Source organism: Electrona antarctica (genome assembly GCF_951216825.1).
Source record: "Electrona antarctica genome assembly, chromosome: 10".
NCBI classification, from domain to species: Eukaryota; Metazoa; Chordata; class Actinopteri; order Myctophiformes; family Myctophidae; genus Electrona; species Electrona antarctica.
Window position 1 is genome coordinate 43,954,033 of NC_136791.1, and position 15,520 is coordinate 43,969,552.

Below are 15,520 nucleotides of genomic sequence, written 5' to 3' on the forward strand. Positions count from 1 at the left end.
TAGCTAAAAACTGGCCATTTATTACATAAAACTATACCTACATACAGCAACTGCCATATAGTTGTGAACTTAAAGCTTACAGACTTAGAATAAATGTATTAATTCATGCCATACACTGTACATGAACTGATAATTTTGAAACATAAGGATTGTTTCTAATAAGAAACGAGCATTTCATTAATATACAGTTTATCAATTATCAATTGAATGTTTCTTGAAATGTGTTTGAACTGAAAGGTGCTGTGTGTGTGTGTGTGTGTGTGTGTGTGTGTGTGTGTGTGTGTGTGTGTGTGTGTGTGTGTGTGTGTGTGTGTGTGTGTGTGTGTGTGTGTGTGTGTGTGTGTGTGACCCCAATGAGCTGACTGCTCAGTGTGAATGACCCCAATGATCTCCAGGGGTCAATAGGTTGTGCTACAAACCATTCCGTGCTCCAAACAAAAAGACAAACAGACATACATTGATTGAACATTGTATTCACAGTTTAGAATGGGTATAGTTAAAACAAAAGTACAGGTCAATACAAAAGCTGCTACGAGCATAAAACCAGAAAAAGCAATTAAGTTTGTTCAGGGTCCTCCATTTTCAATACACACAAAGTGGAAGATAAATTGCACAACAGACAAATATAGTAATACAACGCCTGAGGGCGAGAAGCACTGGCCATATATGGAGCGTGTCTTGAGTGCACAGGGTTTGATGAGGGCCTAGGTAGGGCCTCATGACCTCATGCTTCCTTCTATGCATGAGGAGTCCAAGCTGCTTCTATGCCACATCTATTTGTTGTTAGTGTTTTTGCAACAATCACCTGCTTTGCATTTGCAGTACACGCAACAGGGCATCCCAGCTACCCGATGGCCCGGATCTGGCAGGCCTTCGGGTTTTGAGGTCACCATATCGGGGACAAATACGCTGTCCCTTCTCACAAAACCATAAGACTCTGCATTAAGTATGCTGGTGGCATCTCTAAATGGGGCTTGGACCCACAGCTGTTGCTGATAATATGCCCGTAGGATGAGTTTCCTCGCATTGTTGGAGGTGCAAGGAGTTCTCTCAAAATCCATTTTGAGGGCACTGCTCGCAAATGCGTCGAAACGCAGGTCATCAAATGTCTCCAAGTCTCCGTTTTTGAGACACTTCACCAAAAATGTTTCTGCCATCTCCATAGATCTTTCTACTAGTTGTGGGCAGTCAAAATGTTCGATCAAGGTGGAATTGCCTGCTTTGTGGACAGTGTTGAGGGCTGCAAGCTTGGTTGATATTTTGCTTGTAGTATCACACCCAGTCAGTGCATGGAGTGATGGGAGACACTTTGTGAGCTTATCTCCCAGCTCTTTGCATATAGCATGGAGTGGCAGTACTGACCTTTTCACCCCCGAGTTGCGGATCAGCCAGAGCTCTTGGAGGCCAAGTTTTCTCCAGTTTACTGTGAGGTGATACAACAGGCAAACAAATAAATCTGTGTCACCTGATGACAGTGTCAGAGATGTAGATCCTTTCCGGTGACTAACAATGTCCTGCACATGGAACATCATTCTGTCATCAGCTTCCTCGTGAAATCAAGCCCAAGGGCTAAAAATCTAGCCTTCAAGGATTCGTCCTCGGATGTTAGCTCATTCTCCACTTCAATGTTTTAGTATTTCCTCAACTTTAGCATGATATTTATTGAAATAGACTTTACAACAATGATCATGATATTGGATATCAGCCGCAAAAACATCAGCTACCTCAGACATTGTCGATGTTTGAGTGTACACATGGTCCTTGAACAACATGGCTGCATTTAGCAGTTTTTGGGCCATCGGTTTTTCACAGATTCTGAACAATGTGTGTATTTGCTTCTGTTTAACTTTAGTGGTAGCTGAACCACAAATGATACAGACGTTTGTAGTTTCACTGGAACTCTTCCTTTGGCTGCGTCGCTCAGATGTAGCATTAATAGGCACCTGCTGCTGAGATGATTCGGCATGTTCTAATGATTGGGCTTTGCTGTCAGTCCGTTTCATATCGAATTGAAACATTTTGTAGCAAGATGAGTTGTGGTATTTCATGATACCCTGATCTTGCTCTGTGAGTTGACGAACTCTGGCAGCTCGAATGTCTTCACTTTCTGCTTGTTTAGCAAGTGAAAGTATAACTTGTCTGCCATGTTCACCACTACAGAGGTACTCAGATTTTTTCTTCTTCTGGCATAGTATGCACTCCCTGAGATTGATCGGCGTAGCACAAGGAACATTGAGAGGTACCTCATCCTGAAAAGAATGAATAATTACAATATTAGATTGCTGGAGAAATTTAAGACATTTTTACATTTTTACCATCATTTTAGGAAGAAAGAAAAAGAAAACATGTCTTACCATGTCTCTTGCTGGACTTCAGTAGGATATTGTGACACTCGATGGACAAGTGTGCTCTCTCCCTCCCTCCAGATATTACAGTACCAGGTGCTCTCAATTGATTGGGACTCGCTTCATGTGGCAGACTGTAGATACATTGTAGTAGTTATGTTGAAGCTACTTCTAATGCATTTGGTAATGTGGCTCAAGATATTTTATGACATTGGATATAGAATATATATAACCTACATGGGCCTTAGCCTTCACTTAATGTGGCCCACAGGTTAATATCAGAATACAACTGATATGTTATTGATTTCAGCTGTTACAAAGTCAAAATTTGTAATTAGTAGCTTAATGACTAGTGTCGTTAGTATTACAATTTCTTATTTGTGTCAAATATATTTGAATTTAAGTTCTTAAAGTTAGTAATAATTCAGGATTGCAATAAGAAAATAGCAGATCTACAAGCTCAAACCGAGTCGCACTGTTTTGAGCTTGTAGATTGGCTATTTTTGCAAGAATAGAAGTAGGGCATTGATTACAAAAACAATTAAATACGGAGATAGGTGGTTTCGGCCCTCTGGAGTGAGTGTGGAAATATACTGGCATCATCAAAGTTGCCCATCCCTGGTATAGAAAGAAAGATAGCTTGTCTTACCATGTATCTGTCATGAAGGTGTATGGAGGACCCAACAGCAGGACTTGAGGCAGGCAGGATCAACTCAAAATATGTAATAATTAAACCAAAAAACGACCAGACGGGTAACCACAGGTAGGTATAACTTCACAGCTTCAGAATAGCTATGCCAAACATAAACTCTCCTCAACAATGGTCTACAGACAAGAACACACTAAAACACTGGGTTTAAATAGACAGGGAATAACAGGACACAGGTGAACTCAACAGACAATTAAGATACGATTGGCAGAGTCACTAATAGGACACATGTGGAGATAAAGAGTTACATTGATTGGCACTCACTTACTTAATGTAGCAGGACTGTAGATAAATTCCCACACACACACACTACATAATCTGACATCTGCTACTATTTGAAGGATTTTACATTTTACACATTTCTATGGGTATTCTGAACATTTTGAGCACCTCAGGAAATCTAATGTAATTTGATCAAATGCTCGGTTTCTTTATTTAATAAAATCCCATATGTTTCAAATTCCAAATTATCAGTTCATGTATAGTACATGACATAAATGAATACATTTATTCTAAGTCTGCAATGTTTAAATTCATAACTATATGGCAGTTGCTGTATGTAGGTAGTTATATGCAATAAATGGAAAGTTTTTAGCTATTATGGCCGATTTCTCATGAAATGTCAAATTAGAAATGTTACACATTTATATGTATCTCTAGTCATGAGTATTCTGAACACTTTGAGCACCTCAGGAAATCTGTCACACAAACGGTTTAGAAAATATAGCTATGTTTGACATAGCAAACAGGTTGTGGTCATTTTAAAAAGGGTGTGGTCATTTTCGGGTATTTCGACCCGGATAGAGAATTGTTCACAGTTCTCACGTTGTTCGCAGGGGTCATATTAGTCAAGAACAGTTGAGATATTCTCTCCTAAATGAAGCGCATACAAATCTTAGCTAGGTCCTCTACTATAGGAAGAGACCCAGTAAAGATGCCACAGGAAGAGGACTGCTTGGCGCTGGTAAAAAGAAAACTGCTGTGGAAACATGTGTAACACATATGGAATATATGGTGTCACTATATTCTGTCTGTGTTTTATGGTGTCTCAAATGCATGTTGCACTAGAGGGTTAGCTTGTATGTAATTATTCAACACCAATTCACATGTTGACCAGTAGAGGGCATCTCCCTTTTTTACTCCATTCATTCTTCACTGATCCACCCTATAGTGAAGTTGACAGAGAGAGAGCTCCTGCTCATTTTGAGAAACAAAGAAATAAGCTACATAGCAGTGGAGTTGACAGCAGGTGCATCAACACCCAGCTGTTCCAGGCACTGGGTGTACAGGTGAACTATGTCTGCAAGTCGGAGGACTGAAGGACCCTCACCAGATCTGGTGGTCTCCACTAGATATGTGACTATCTCTGAGAATTCCTGTAGGTGGGCAACTGGGCATTGTTGAGTTAAAACTCATAAATGGAGCATGAATCTCATAAATGGAGCTGGATCTTCTACAAGACACCTCAGACCTCTCAGACAACTACATCTCCCAGAGTGCATCAGCTGCAAGATGGCTGCTGGTGCTCATTTGCCTGATTGAACACCTGTTAAAGGCTGCTGGTGGTGGCTGTCAAACAAATATCAGACTACCAAAGATGAAGGTCTACCCATGAGCTCTACCTCCAAAGACGCCAATGGTCGGTTATGTTTGTTCTACTTACTTTGTGCTTAATGTGGTTAAAAGTCTGGCCTTAATAGGCTAATTGTGTGTAGAATTAAGTAACTGTTTCAGTTTGGAACAGTATAGCCTCAATTTGTTTGAGTTTGGATTTCATTTGTTGAAGTCTACATTTACAAAAGGCAATTTAGATGAAGTTAAAGATGTTAAAATGATTTACATTATTTATACTTAAACTACTAAAACTGGACAATTTACCACGTTTAAAGGTATGTTAAATGCCTAGTTGGCTTAGAGCTGATCTACAAGCTCAAAGTTCAGTTTCCCCCTAAATACTTATTACATTTAAAATGCTTGTTTCCTAACTTATTCAAGCTTAAAGGTTACAGTAACCTGAAATGTTTAATTTAAAATGACTTTAATATTTTGATTAAAACGTTGACTTAAATAAGTTAATTTAAGACTTAATTTAGTGTAAAACACTTTATTGTTAAAACACTAATAGTTAAAAATATATTTAATGTTTAAAATCAAGCATGTTTAAAAGAGAACCTATTGTTTTGAAAATGTTTGTTTTTGATGTCTTGATTGTTTGACATTGTTGTTAAACCTTATTTCTTTGTTTTCAAAGGTTTTCAACCTAATTGAAGATACCAACCAGTCAACAAACCAAGCAACTGTGGATAAAAAAGTTGGAAAGTAAAAGTTGACCTGAGTTGGATCTTGGAGTGTCATTTTTTCAAAATGTCATTTTGGAGTGGAATTGGGGTTGACCTAACGGGCATCCTCTTCGGTTGCATGTTCCTTTTCCAGTCTCTTTGTGGTTGTGAGGTACGACCTCTCTCTATTGTACAGGTCTGCCAAGCATGCAGCATGGTATTGGAGCTCCTGTGCAATAACATCTCCACCGCTGAGTCTTGCAAGAAGTTTTCCGTCATTTAAAGTTTGGGCACATTCATTAACTCTCTTATTGAGATTCATCGTCATAGCTTTCTTGTGAGTTCAGAGTATGCGGCATCTTTGTCACATCTGAAACATGTTTGGCTTAATGCTGCTTCTATTCCACTTGGTCTGGCATTCCACTGGCTGAGCACTCTCTGCTTTTCGTTTTGTGGTTCCTCCTCAGAGTTTATTCAATGCCACCACCAGGGAATATTAGTTGTTGTTGTGATTGTCTTGCTTGTGGTGATGAGAGCTCATACTATTCGTCTCTTTGCAAAGACAACACTTGCTCCAGTCAGTCTTGAGCTTAGGCGGTCCTCTATATTAGACATCTTGGTGAATGGTAATCAAAGTATCACAGTATGATCATTATCTGTATTCAGTGAATCAAGGCAGAGGGATTATCCTTTTACCGCCATCATGCACAATACGGTATGGGATACGACTAGGTTCGACAATAAAATCTACACCTAGCCCGATCGTTCATCCAGTATCATTTAAGTCCCGTGCGATCTGTACACCATCTTGGTAAGTCCATGAATAAGTCATATATAGCCCCCTTACCATTGGCTCGGCTCTCCCGTGCTGGCATACAATGTCAATTCAGGCGCGGTTGTCTAACTGAACATCATACATGGTACACTACATGTAATCTACACTAGCTAAAAGATGCAGGGCTTATTAGACAACATTTGGGACACTGAAGTCATTGTTGGTTGCAACCCACTCTCCCCCATTTAGCTACACCAAAAAAATTACTCAGCTGATACTGAACCCCATGCTGAGTTTCACAGGAACTCCAGTAAGTTTGTGTGTTTGTTAGCCACATGGAGGAAGCCATTGTGCTAATGTGTGTGGAGTGGATACCAAAAAGAAAGAGGCGATTTTCACGGCTGTCTCACAGCAGTTGCTTGCACGGGGGGTCATTCAGATGACTTCAGAGAGTGAGGGGGGAGACCTAACACTCAGTATGACAGAACCGAATAACAGTGTGGCCGAGTCTGACACTTTAACTGGGTTAGAGCAGGACGAGGTGCCCGCGGGGGCCCAGTCTGCTCAGGGTCCACACGTTGACCCACATGACGCTGGGGGGAGTCCTCAGGACATAGGGGGGGTTCTGTGCCTCCGGGCACTTGAGCTGGAGATAGAGCAAACTAAGCTGCGGAACGAGCAGTGTAAACTAGAGCGTCAGAGACGAGAGCTCGAACTGGCACACCTGCGAGGCCAGGCCTACCCCGACGAGGCGCCCGCCTCCCAGCACCAGCAACAGGATTATGTGTCAACCCATGGTTCCAGAGGAGTGGCAGCGTTCGACATAAGCAAACAAATCGCATTGGTACCTGCGTTTAAGGAGGGTGAGTTGGATAACTATTTTTGTGCTTTTGAACGAATTGCTGGAGCTGTTAAGTGGCCCAAGGAATTCTGGAGTTTGCTACTCCAATGCAAATTGACTGGTAGAGCACAGGATATCTGTAGCTCACTCACGGTGGAAGAGAGCTTGTGTTATGATGTCGTAAAGGCGGCTATCCTTAGCGGTTTCGAAATGGTGCCTGAGCATTACAGGCAAAAATATAGGGCCGCTCAAAAGTCCTCTACTCAAACGTTTGTGGAATTTGGCTGTGAAAAAGCCACATTGTTTAAGAAATGGTGCAACACGAGCAACGTACACACCTTTGAGCAGCTTACTGAGCTGATATTGATGGAAGATTTAAAATCATGTATCCCAGATCGTATTGTTGTCTATCTGGAGGAACCTCAAGTGAACTCAATTGCTAAAGCCTCTGTGAGGGCCGATGAGTTTGATCTGACGCACCGGTCTAGTGTCTCCGGTGCGCGGCGGGGCTGTTTGACAAACAGAAAAAGCAGCACAAACTGTCACAACGAAAAAGTCCACCGAGGGGCGCAATGCGCAATGCAATGCAGCGCCTGACAGTCGTGCTTGTTTTTACTGTCATGAAGTGGGCCATATTTTCCCGGTGCCCTAAAGTACAACAGAAACAACAGAGAGAAAATGGAAATGGAAATGGGTACTCAAAAAAACCAAAGGGTGTGGGGTTTGTGCGTACTATTCCTCTGTCTGCTTCCGAGACAGCTGAGGCTGTCCGGGGGGGGGGGGGGGGGGTAGAGCAGTGCTTTGATATATTAATTTTGCATGGCTCAGTCTCTCTGTCTGATAAGGAAAATGAGCGCGTTCCCATCACAATTTTTCGTGATACGGGCGCCTCACAGTCCCTTATCTAGTGTACTGCCATTTGCGGAGAATACCTTTTGTGGTTCTGATGCATTGGTTTTGGCTTTGTGCAAATCGGGTTACGCGAAAGCTTACCAATTGAAGGGGTGGGAATGATTCTGGGCAACGACATAGCTGGGGAAAAAGTGTTTGCGTCGCTAGAAGTGGTTGAAAAGCCTGTGGCTGACGTAGCTATGCCTGTGCGGGGAGACCCACCCACTGTGTATCCGGCTTGTGCTGTGACTCGGGCACAGTCGAAAAAGTTTGATGACGAGGCTACGTTGAGTGACACATTTGTGTGTGCTGAGAGCCCAGTGGGTGGTCCTCTACGTAAACAGCGTAAGAAGGCTAGGAAGAGCTTGCTGCCTAGTAAAGGTGACTTTGGGTTCGATGTGGATAGAGAAACGTTTGCGCATGCGCAGAAACACGATCGCTCTCTCTCTCTGTGTGCCGCACCGAGCGCATACAGCGCCGTAGAGGATGGCATTCTCGTGCGTAAATGGTTTCCAGCTGCTATCGGTGACTTGGAATGGAATGTTGTGCGCCAGATTGTTGTACCTCAGGGTTTCCGTTCCCAAATTCTCAGTCTGGCTCACGATAACATTTCTGGCCACCTAGGCATTCGTAAAACTTATGACCGCATCCTTCGCTATTTTTTCTGGCCGGGTTTGACTTCTGTCGCACTTGTCATGTATGTCAAATGACGGGGAAGCCAAACCAGATTATTCCACCTGCGCCGTTGAAACCGATTCCTGCTGTGGGTGAACCATTTGAACACATAATGATTGACTGTGTCGGCCCATTGCCAAAATCAAAGTCTGGTCACAAGAACATCCTTACCGTAATGTGTACGGCAACGCGCTATCCAGAAGTGTTTCCCTTGCGCACACTAAAAGTGAGACCAGTTATTAAAGCGCTTTCTAACTTTTTCTCTACTTATGGATTTTGCCGGTATCTCCAAAGTGACCAGGGCTCAAATTTTATGTCAAAATTGTTTGCTCAAGTTGTTTCCATCCTTGGCATTGAACACAGACATTCCAGCGCCTATCATCCTGAGTCCCAGGGCGCACTCGAGCGGTTTCATCAGACATTAAAAGCGATGATGAAGAAATACTGTCATGAGACGGGTAAAGCCTGGGATGAGGGCTTGCCTTTTCTTATGCTGGCAGTAAGGGAGAGTGTACAGGAGTCACTGGGTTTCAGCCCAATACGGTGCGCGGCCCGCTGCGAGCGTTTAGAGAGGGCTTATTAGCCAACGCAAACTCGCCTGTGACTAATGTATTGGATTTGTTGCGGGGTTTCGCGAGCGATTGCACAAGGCCAGACAAATAGCTAGCAGCTTTTTGAGTAAAGCTCAAGGTAAAATGAAGGCATGGTTTGACAGGAAGGCTGTGCAGAGAGAATTTGCTGTGGGTCAGAAAGTGTTGGTGCTGCTCCCACTGCAAAGCTCAGCCTCCCAGGCCAAATTCAGTGGTCCTTATGTGATTGACAAAAAAATAAGTGAAACTGATTATGTGGTTCTGACGCCCGATCGTCGCAAAAAGACGAGGGTTTGTCATGTGAATATGCTCAAGCCGTATCTGGCTCGCGCCGAGTCAGATACTCCAGTTATTCCCGCAGTTGTCGCCTCGCTTTCTGCAGCAGCGCCGTCACTTTATTCCCCTGAAAGTGACTGGCTGCGTGTTAAAGGTTCGTCTGGGTCACGTCTACAAAACTCTGACATATTGAATGATTAGCCTGGGTATTTAAAACATTTGGGTCCGCAGGCACAAGTAGACATTATTGCTTTGATGAAAGATAATGTGAATCTGTTTTCAGATAACCCATCACGCACATCAGCCCTTTCTCACAATGTAATTGTACAGAACGATTGCCCTCCTATTAAGCAACATGCTTATCGGGTTAATCCAACCAATCGTGCTTTACTAAAGAAAGAAGTTGACTACCTGTTAGAGAACGGGCTGGCTGTTCATAGCAGCAGTGCGTGGTCTAGCCCTTGTTTGCTTGTGCCCAAGGCTGACGGGAGCCAGCGTTTTTGTACGGATTTTCGTAAAGTTAACAACATAACGCAGGCAGATAGTTATCCGCTCCCGAGGATGTTGGACTGCGTGGACCGGGTGGGGTCTGCTAAATTTGTCACTAAATTGGATTTGCTAAAGGGTTATTGGCAAGTGGCTTTGACACCCCGTGCATCAGAAATAAGTGCATTCGTGACACCAGACGGTGATGCCATTTGGCTTAAGAAATGCGCCAGCGACATTTCAAAGATTAATGAATTCGGTGTTAAGAGGCGTGGACAACTGCGAGACCTACTTGGATGATGTGGTGGTGTATAATGATACATGGGTTGAGCATCTCCACACCTTAGAACAGATTTTTCAGCGGTTAGGGGAGGCTAACCTGACATTACATTTGTCAAAATGTGAATTTCGTTGTGCGACCGTGACGTATCTTGGAAAGCAGGTCGGTCAGGGCCAGGTGCGTGCTATTAATGCAAAGATCCAAGCTATTCTCGAGTACCCTGTGCCAAGAACTAGGCGTGAGCTCCGCCGGTTTTTGGGCATGGCGGGTTATTATCGTGGTTTTTGCAAAAACCTTGCTGCAGTTATTGCGCCGCTGACTACTCTGACAAGCATCAAACGGGTGTTTATCTGGTCGCCTGCCTGTCAACTAGCGTTTGAATCCTGCAAGGCTCTCCTCTGCAGCACTCCAGGCCTGGCTGCCCCCGACTTCACCAAGCCATTCAAGTTGGAGGTGGATGCCAGCACGTGTGGGCCGGTGCTGTTCTACTCCAGGAGGATCATCAGAACATCGACCATCCCATCTGCTACTATTCAAATAAATTTTATTCGGTGCAGGGTAACTATAGTACCGTTGAGAAAGAAGCTCTTGCCCTGTTACTTGCATTACAATTTTTCGAGGTATATGTTGGCTCAAGCCCGTTACCTATTGTTGTCTATACTGACCATAACCCCCTTGTGTTTCTAAGGCAAATGCAAAATTCAAATCAAAGATGATGAGATGGTCATTGATGCTAACCTGACTCCGCCAGATGGGGCAGCAGAGAGTACACTGGGTTCCCCCCTCCTGCTCCCATCTGGGAACTCTCAGGCAGACTTGATGCCCGGCCACAAAACGGCCTGGCCAATCAGCAGCAGCTTCTAGCAGCAGCTTCTAGCTTCTAGCTGCTGCTGAACTTTGGAAGCCAATCTTAGCCAATCAGGATGGAGTCTGAGAAATCTGAAAGACCCGTTTCGTTGAATGGCTCTAGAGAGACTGTGTACCAATTTGCGTGATGTTTGGACAAAATCTGTAGGTGTACTGTCCAAAAACTTGTTTTGCACAAAGCGGCCTCCTGGTGGCGCTATAACAGGCCGTTCTGGAAATTTTGGGGCAGAGGTTCACCGTTGGAGTCCAGGGAGTGTGTGTGCAAAATGTGGCATCGCCCGGGTTAACGGTGCCGGAGATTAGCTGTTCACAGACGGACGGACGGACACACACTCGGACACACGGACGGACGGAGTGCAAAACATACTCTCTCCCCATGCCTTCGGCCTGGTGGAGACAATAATCTGGATTATTTTGAGACCGATCCGATACCGATATGGCATTTTTATGGCCGATATGGCCGATTCCGATTATGCTACCAATTATATTGTGCATCCCTAATACACGTCCAAGGCACCCCACGATTGTATTATTCTGTATGTGTCACTTTATACCCTATATGGAGTTCAGTGTCAGACTGGGCATGCAAATGTAAACTCAACCTAACAAGACTACAACTCGAAATTATTATGGAGATATCAGATTTTTGTCCCACTGCTTCCGTGTTCATCGTTTCTGCTTGAGAGAGCCCAGATGCAGGCAGGAGGAGGGAACTTGTGAACTCAAGACTGCCACAATCTGGCAGAGTCAGGTTATGTGTCCTCCTCTTCCCTTTGGGCCCGGCCCTGTGTTCAGGAATTCAGTAGAACAGGAGTGCGCACAGTTTTTTGACTACTTTCAAACCAGCTCAACAAGATCTACCAACAAAATCACCCCCCCCCCCCACACACACACACACACACACACACACACACACAGCATCATTAGCTGCTTGCTTCATTATACCTGCTTGACACTGCATGTGTGACTGCAAAGGAGAGAGGGTCATCAGGAGCGTACATCAGGTAAGAAGCCTGGTTACTGATAGTGTACCATTTTGGAGATTTAGCTTCTTGAGGTGTGTCATGGATGTATTATTGGCTGTTTCTGCCTCTTGGCCAGTTCCCACTTGTAAAATAGTCTCAATGTGTTTTGACTAGTTAAATAAAGGTTTTAAAAAAATAACTAGCAGGGAAACACGATGTTTAGTGTTCTAGGGTTGACAATGTTGAGTTGAAACACCAACCATTGACAGCACATAGCCTACATCCAAACAGAAAAGTCCTATAATCTGATTAAACGTCAAACTCACAAACATTGCAGCTGTACGAAAAGCTTGAATTATCCTATTTCTATCTGCAAAGTGTTTGTTTCATTAACAGAACATGTTATGAGCTACGTCCTGTCAGGTAATTTTGTGAAGGTGATATTTTTTGTGTTGGACTTTGGAAGCGATCGTTTTCAACAACGCAATATCCTTCTGACGAGTTCTATTGACGATATTCAGACCGCGGCCATCTTGCCAGCAAGGTGCTAACAAGGTGCAACTTCCCATGCATAGACAGCCCATTCATCCAAACAGAAAAGGCCTATCTGTATTAAACAACGTCAAACTCACCAACATTACAGCCACTGTAGACATGTTATGAGCTGCCCCACTTCCCCACACTTTTTGAGTGGTGCTAGCCACTCCTATAGACAGCAATGTGTGTCCCTGTGTGTACGTGTCCGTCCATCCAAGCATGGACAAGCATTTTATTATTTTTTTAATTACTTGAGAGCTACTTTCAAAGTGACCAGCTCAACAACATCTACCCACCAACAAATATATTATACGATTGCTGAAAATAGTTTAACCCATTTTGGACTGAGACCAGATTCTACAAAGTGTCTTCTAAATCCTGACAATTTTCTGAAAAACCTACGTTTCTATGTCAGTGATTCTCAAACTATTTCATGTCAAGAACCCCGAAAGTTTCATGTAATTGGCTACTGACCCTCATCGGAAAATATGTTGAAGCAAACTTATACGAGTTAAAAACGTTTGCTGTGACAGAATATATATTCCAAGAATTGCACACATTTCCTCCACGCACATGCGCTTGTAAGTATAACATAAACACCAAAAGGGGTTCCCGTCCTGAATGGGTTAAATACCTGAGGGGGCTTTGGAATAGATGGAGATGACATGTAAGACAAATGCACTTGGAATGGGAAATAGAATAGGTCGTTTTTTATTTATTTTTTATTTAATTTGTAATGCTACTGACGTTTTTGTGCACAGCAACACAAAAATAATTGCATTGTGGGTTTGAGGCTGAGCTGACAGGCCCTTTTGATGTCAATCAATCAAGTCACATTAATTCAAGTGGCAGCTGGCAGCCTTTGTGATCTACTAGTAGATCGCGATCTCCTTTTTGGCCACCCTTGCTTGGATTGTGTGACTGTGTGTATTTTGTCTTGGGCACTCATAGCCCCTCTGCACTGTAGTTCACTCCCACTTATACTCTCCTAGACCAGGAAATATACGTCATGTTCCCCCAGGCGTTAATTTTTTTAGCTGAACACAAACGAAAATAAAAGCCTGGGTACAGAGGCTATTGGGCACCCCTGCTTGGATTGTGTGACTGTGTGTATTTTGTACTGCATAGTGCAGGCCATTCTATAATGTGTAGGCCTATACTGCCGTCTACTATTGTTCATTCTGAGGATGTTTCTTGTGTGAATGTTATGCTATAAACTATAAAGCTTGCTTAAAAATGGTGCCCGGCTGTAACGTTACCGAGTCTGTAACGATGGAAGTTGGAGATCCATGCCCCACCCGGCTATGGAATACCCGTTGTACCTTTGTCAGAGTACCCGTTCCACCCATCTGTCTGTGTCCCTTTTATGCCCATATAAAGTTCTGTGTCAGGCATGCCCAAATATGGAGTGGTGTGATGTCAGAACAGGCCAGTTTATGGAGGTGTCAGACATGCTCAAATATGGAGTGGTGTGGTGTCAGAACAGGCCAGTTCCATATATGAAGCCTGGGCTTGGGCCCTGTCCAGAACCCGGGAAGAGGCCTTTTGTGGTGGTTCTGGACAACCGTGGGTACGATGGACTCGACACCGGGCACTACACTCCTTGTGGGTGCATGTGTGGAACGCGTATGTTGAATTTGAAGTCGGTGAGGCGAATGGTTCTCGAGTTACATGCATTATATACGTACACACCGACAGACAGACGCACAGATACATGGTGCATTTATGCAAAAACAAAAACGTCCAGATACCCTATTTGTTAATTTAAGTGCAATATTGTCTGAGATATAGTGAATTATTTTTTTGATAATGCGGCACTCATTTGCATACAAATGGTAGATGGGACACTTTGCCAACCTTTTAACATAGCTCATTCAAGTAAGAAATATTCCATAATGTGGATACAGTTCAAACTCAGTCATTCATTCATTTATTCCAAATGTATAGCTGATACTGGCTGAATATACACTTTTCACCGATTTGAAGTACATAGTTCAGAATGTTGGCTACAGAATTTTCAAGATAGAAAGGTCATCTTGGGACATGGGAGGTTTTCTCTATACAAGTGATATTCACCATAATGTGCTGAAAAATACTTTGTAACTTGTTATTAGTCAAGCGGACAGTGTATTTGTCTGCGTTTCTGGGGATGATGTATGTCATATTTATAAATACAATGGTAGCAAGCCCCAGAATCCTATGTGTCAGGATACTCCATGACACATTTCAGACTACCATGTCTATTTATGTAATTTTAGTGAATAATTATTTGCCTTTATGCAATTTTGCAGCAGAGCCATACCAAAAAGAGGGGTTTGAAGTGGGTGGGGACATTTTGACAACTTTTTAACATAGCTCATGATTTTCAGCACTTTTTTTTTTTTTCATTGAGAAAACACTGATTAGAAGTATATTTCCGGGGGGGTGCATGCTAACCCCTTCCTCCCTCTATGATCCAGATCATTTGCTGTCAGAATTAACACTGAGATAGGCCCCGTTTACACTGGCAGCCAAATCTAGCTTTAATCTAGCCTGAATCAGATCTGAGCCACATCCAGATTGGAGTCAGATTTGTATAAATCTAATGCAGACAGGTCTCATACAAGTCACATGGAATCTGATTATTTTCTATCCAATGTGCCACATTCAGAGGTGGTTTCAAATTTGATTCAAATCTGATTTGAGGCGATCCGTCTAAGTCTGAATGCAACAACCTGATCTAAATCAGATTCCATGTGACTTGACTTGTATGCGACTTGTTTGACTTTAGACTCATTTAAACAAATTAGATAATCTGGATAATGCACAGATCTGATTCAGGCTAGATTTGGAGATGTGGCTGCCACTGCAGTCTGAACACTCAGATCTGGTCACTTGCAAACGGCAGTGTCGGGCCAAAAGATCAGATTTGAGAAATATATCCGATTTGAATCAGAATAAGTGTGTGTGTGTGTGTGTGTGTGTGTGTGTGTGTGTGTGTGTGTGTGTGTGTGTGTGTGTGTGT

At 43.2% G+C, this 15,520-nt stretch overlaps 1 protein-coding gene and 1 long non-coding RNA gene across 2 annotated transcripts in view; one reads left to right on the plus strand and one right to left on the minus strand.

The window, feature by feature from the left end:
* Positions 1–1,668: 1,668 nt before the first annotated feature.
* Positions 1,669–3,156, minus strand: LOC306931235. The gene is made up of 3 exons (XR_013790991.1): positions 2,995–3,156; positions 2,355–2,479; positions 1,669–2,249 (listed from the first exon to the last, which is right to left on the minus strand). It is a non-coding gene; the product is annotated as an uncharacterized lncRNA (long non-coding RNA).
* Positions 3,157–11,936: 8,780 nt separating this feature from the next.
* LOC306930855 (uncharacterized protein) overlaps positions 11,937–15,520 on the plus strand; it is a 68,978-nt gene continuing 65,394 nt past the window's right edge. Inside the window, exon 1 of the mRNA XM_079511951.1 lies at positions 11,937–12,018. The gene's annotated coding sequence lies outside the window, so the exon portion shown is untranslated. The remainder of the gene's footprint in view (positions 12,019–15,520) is intronic.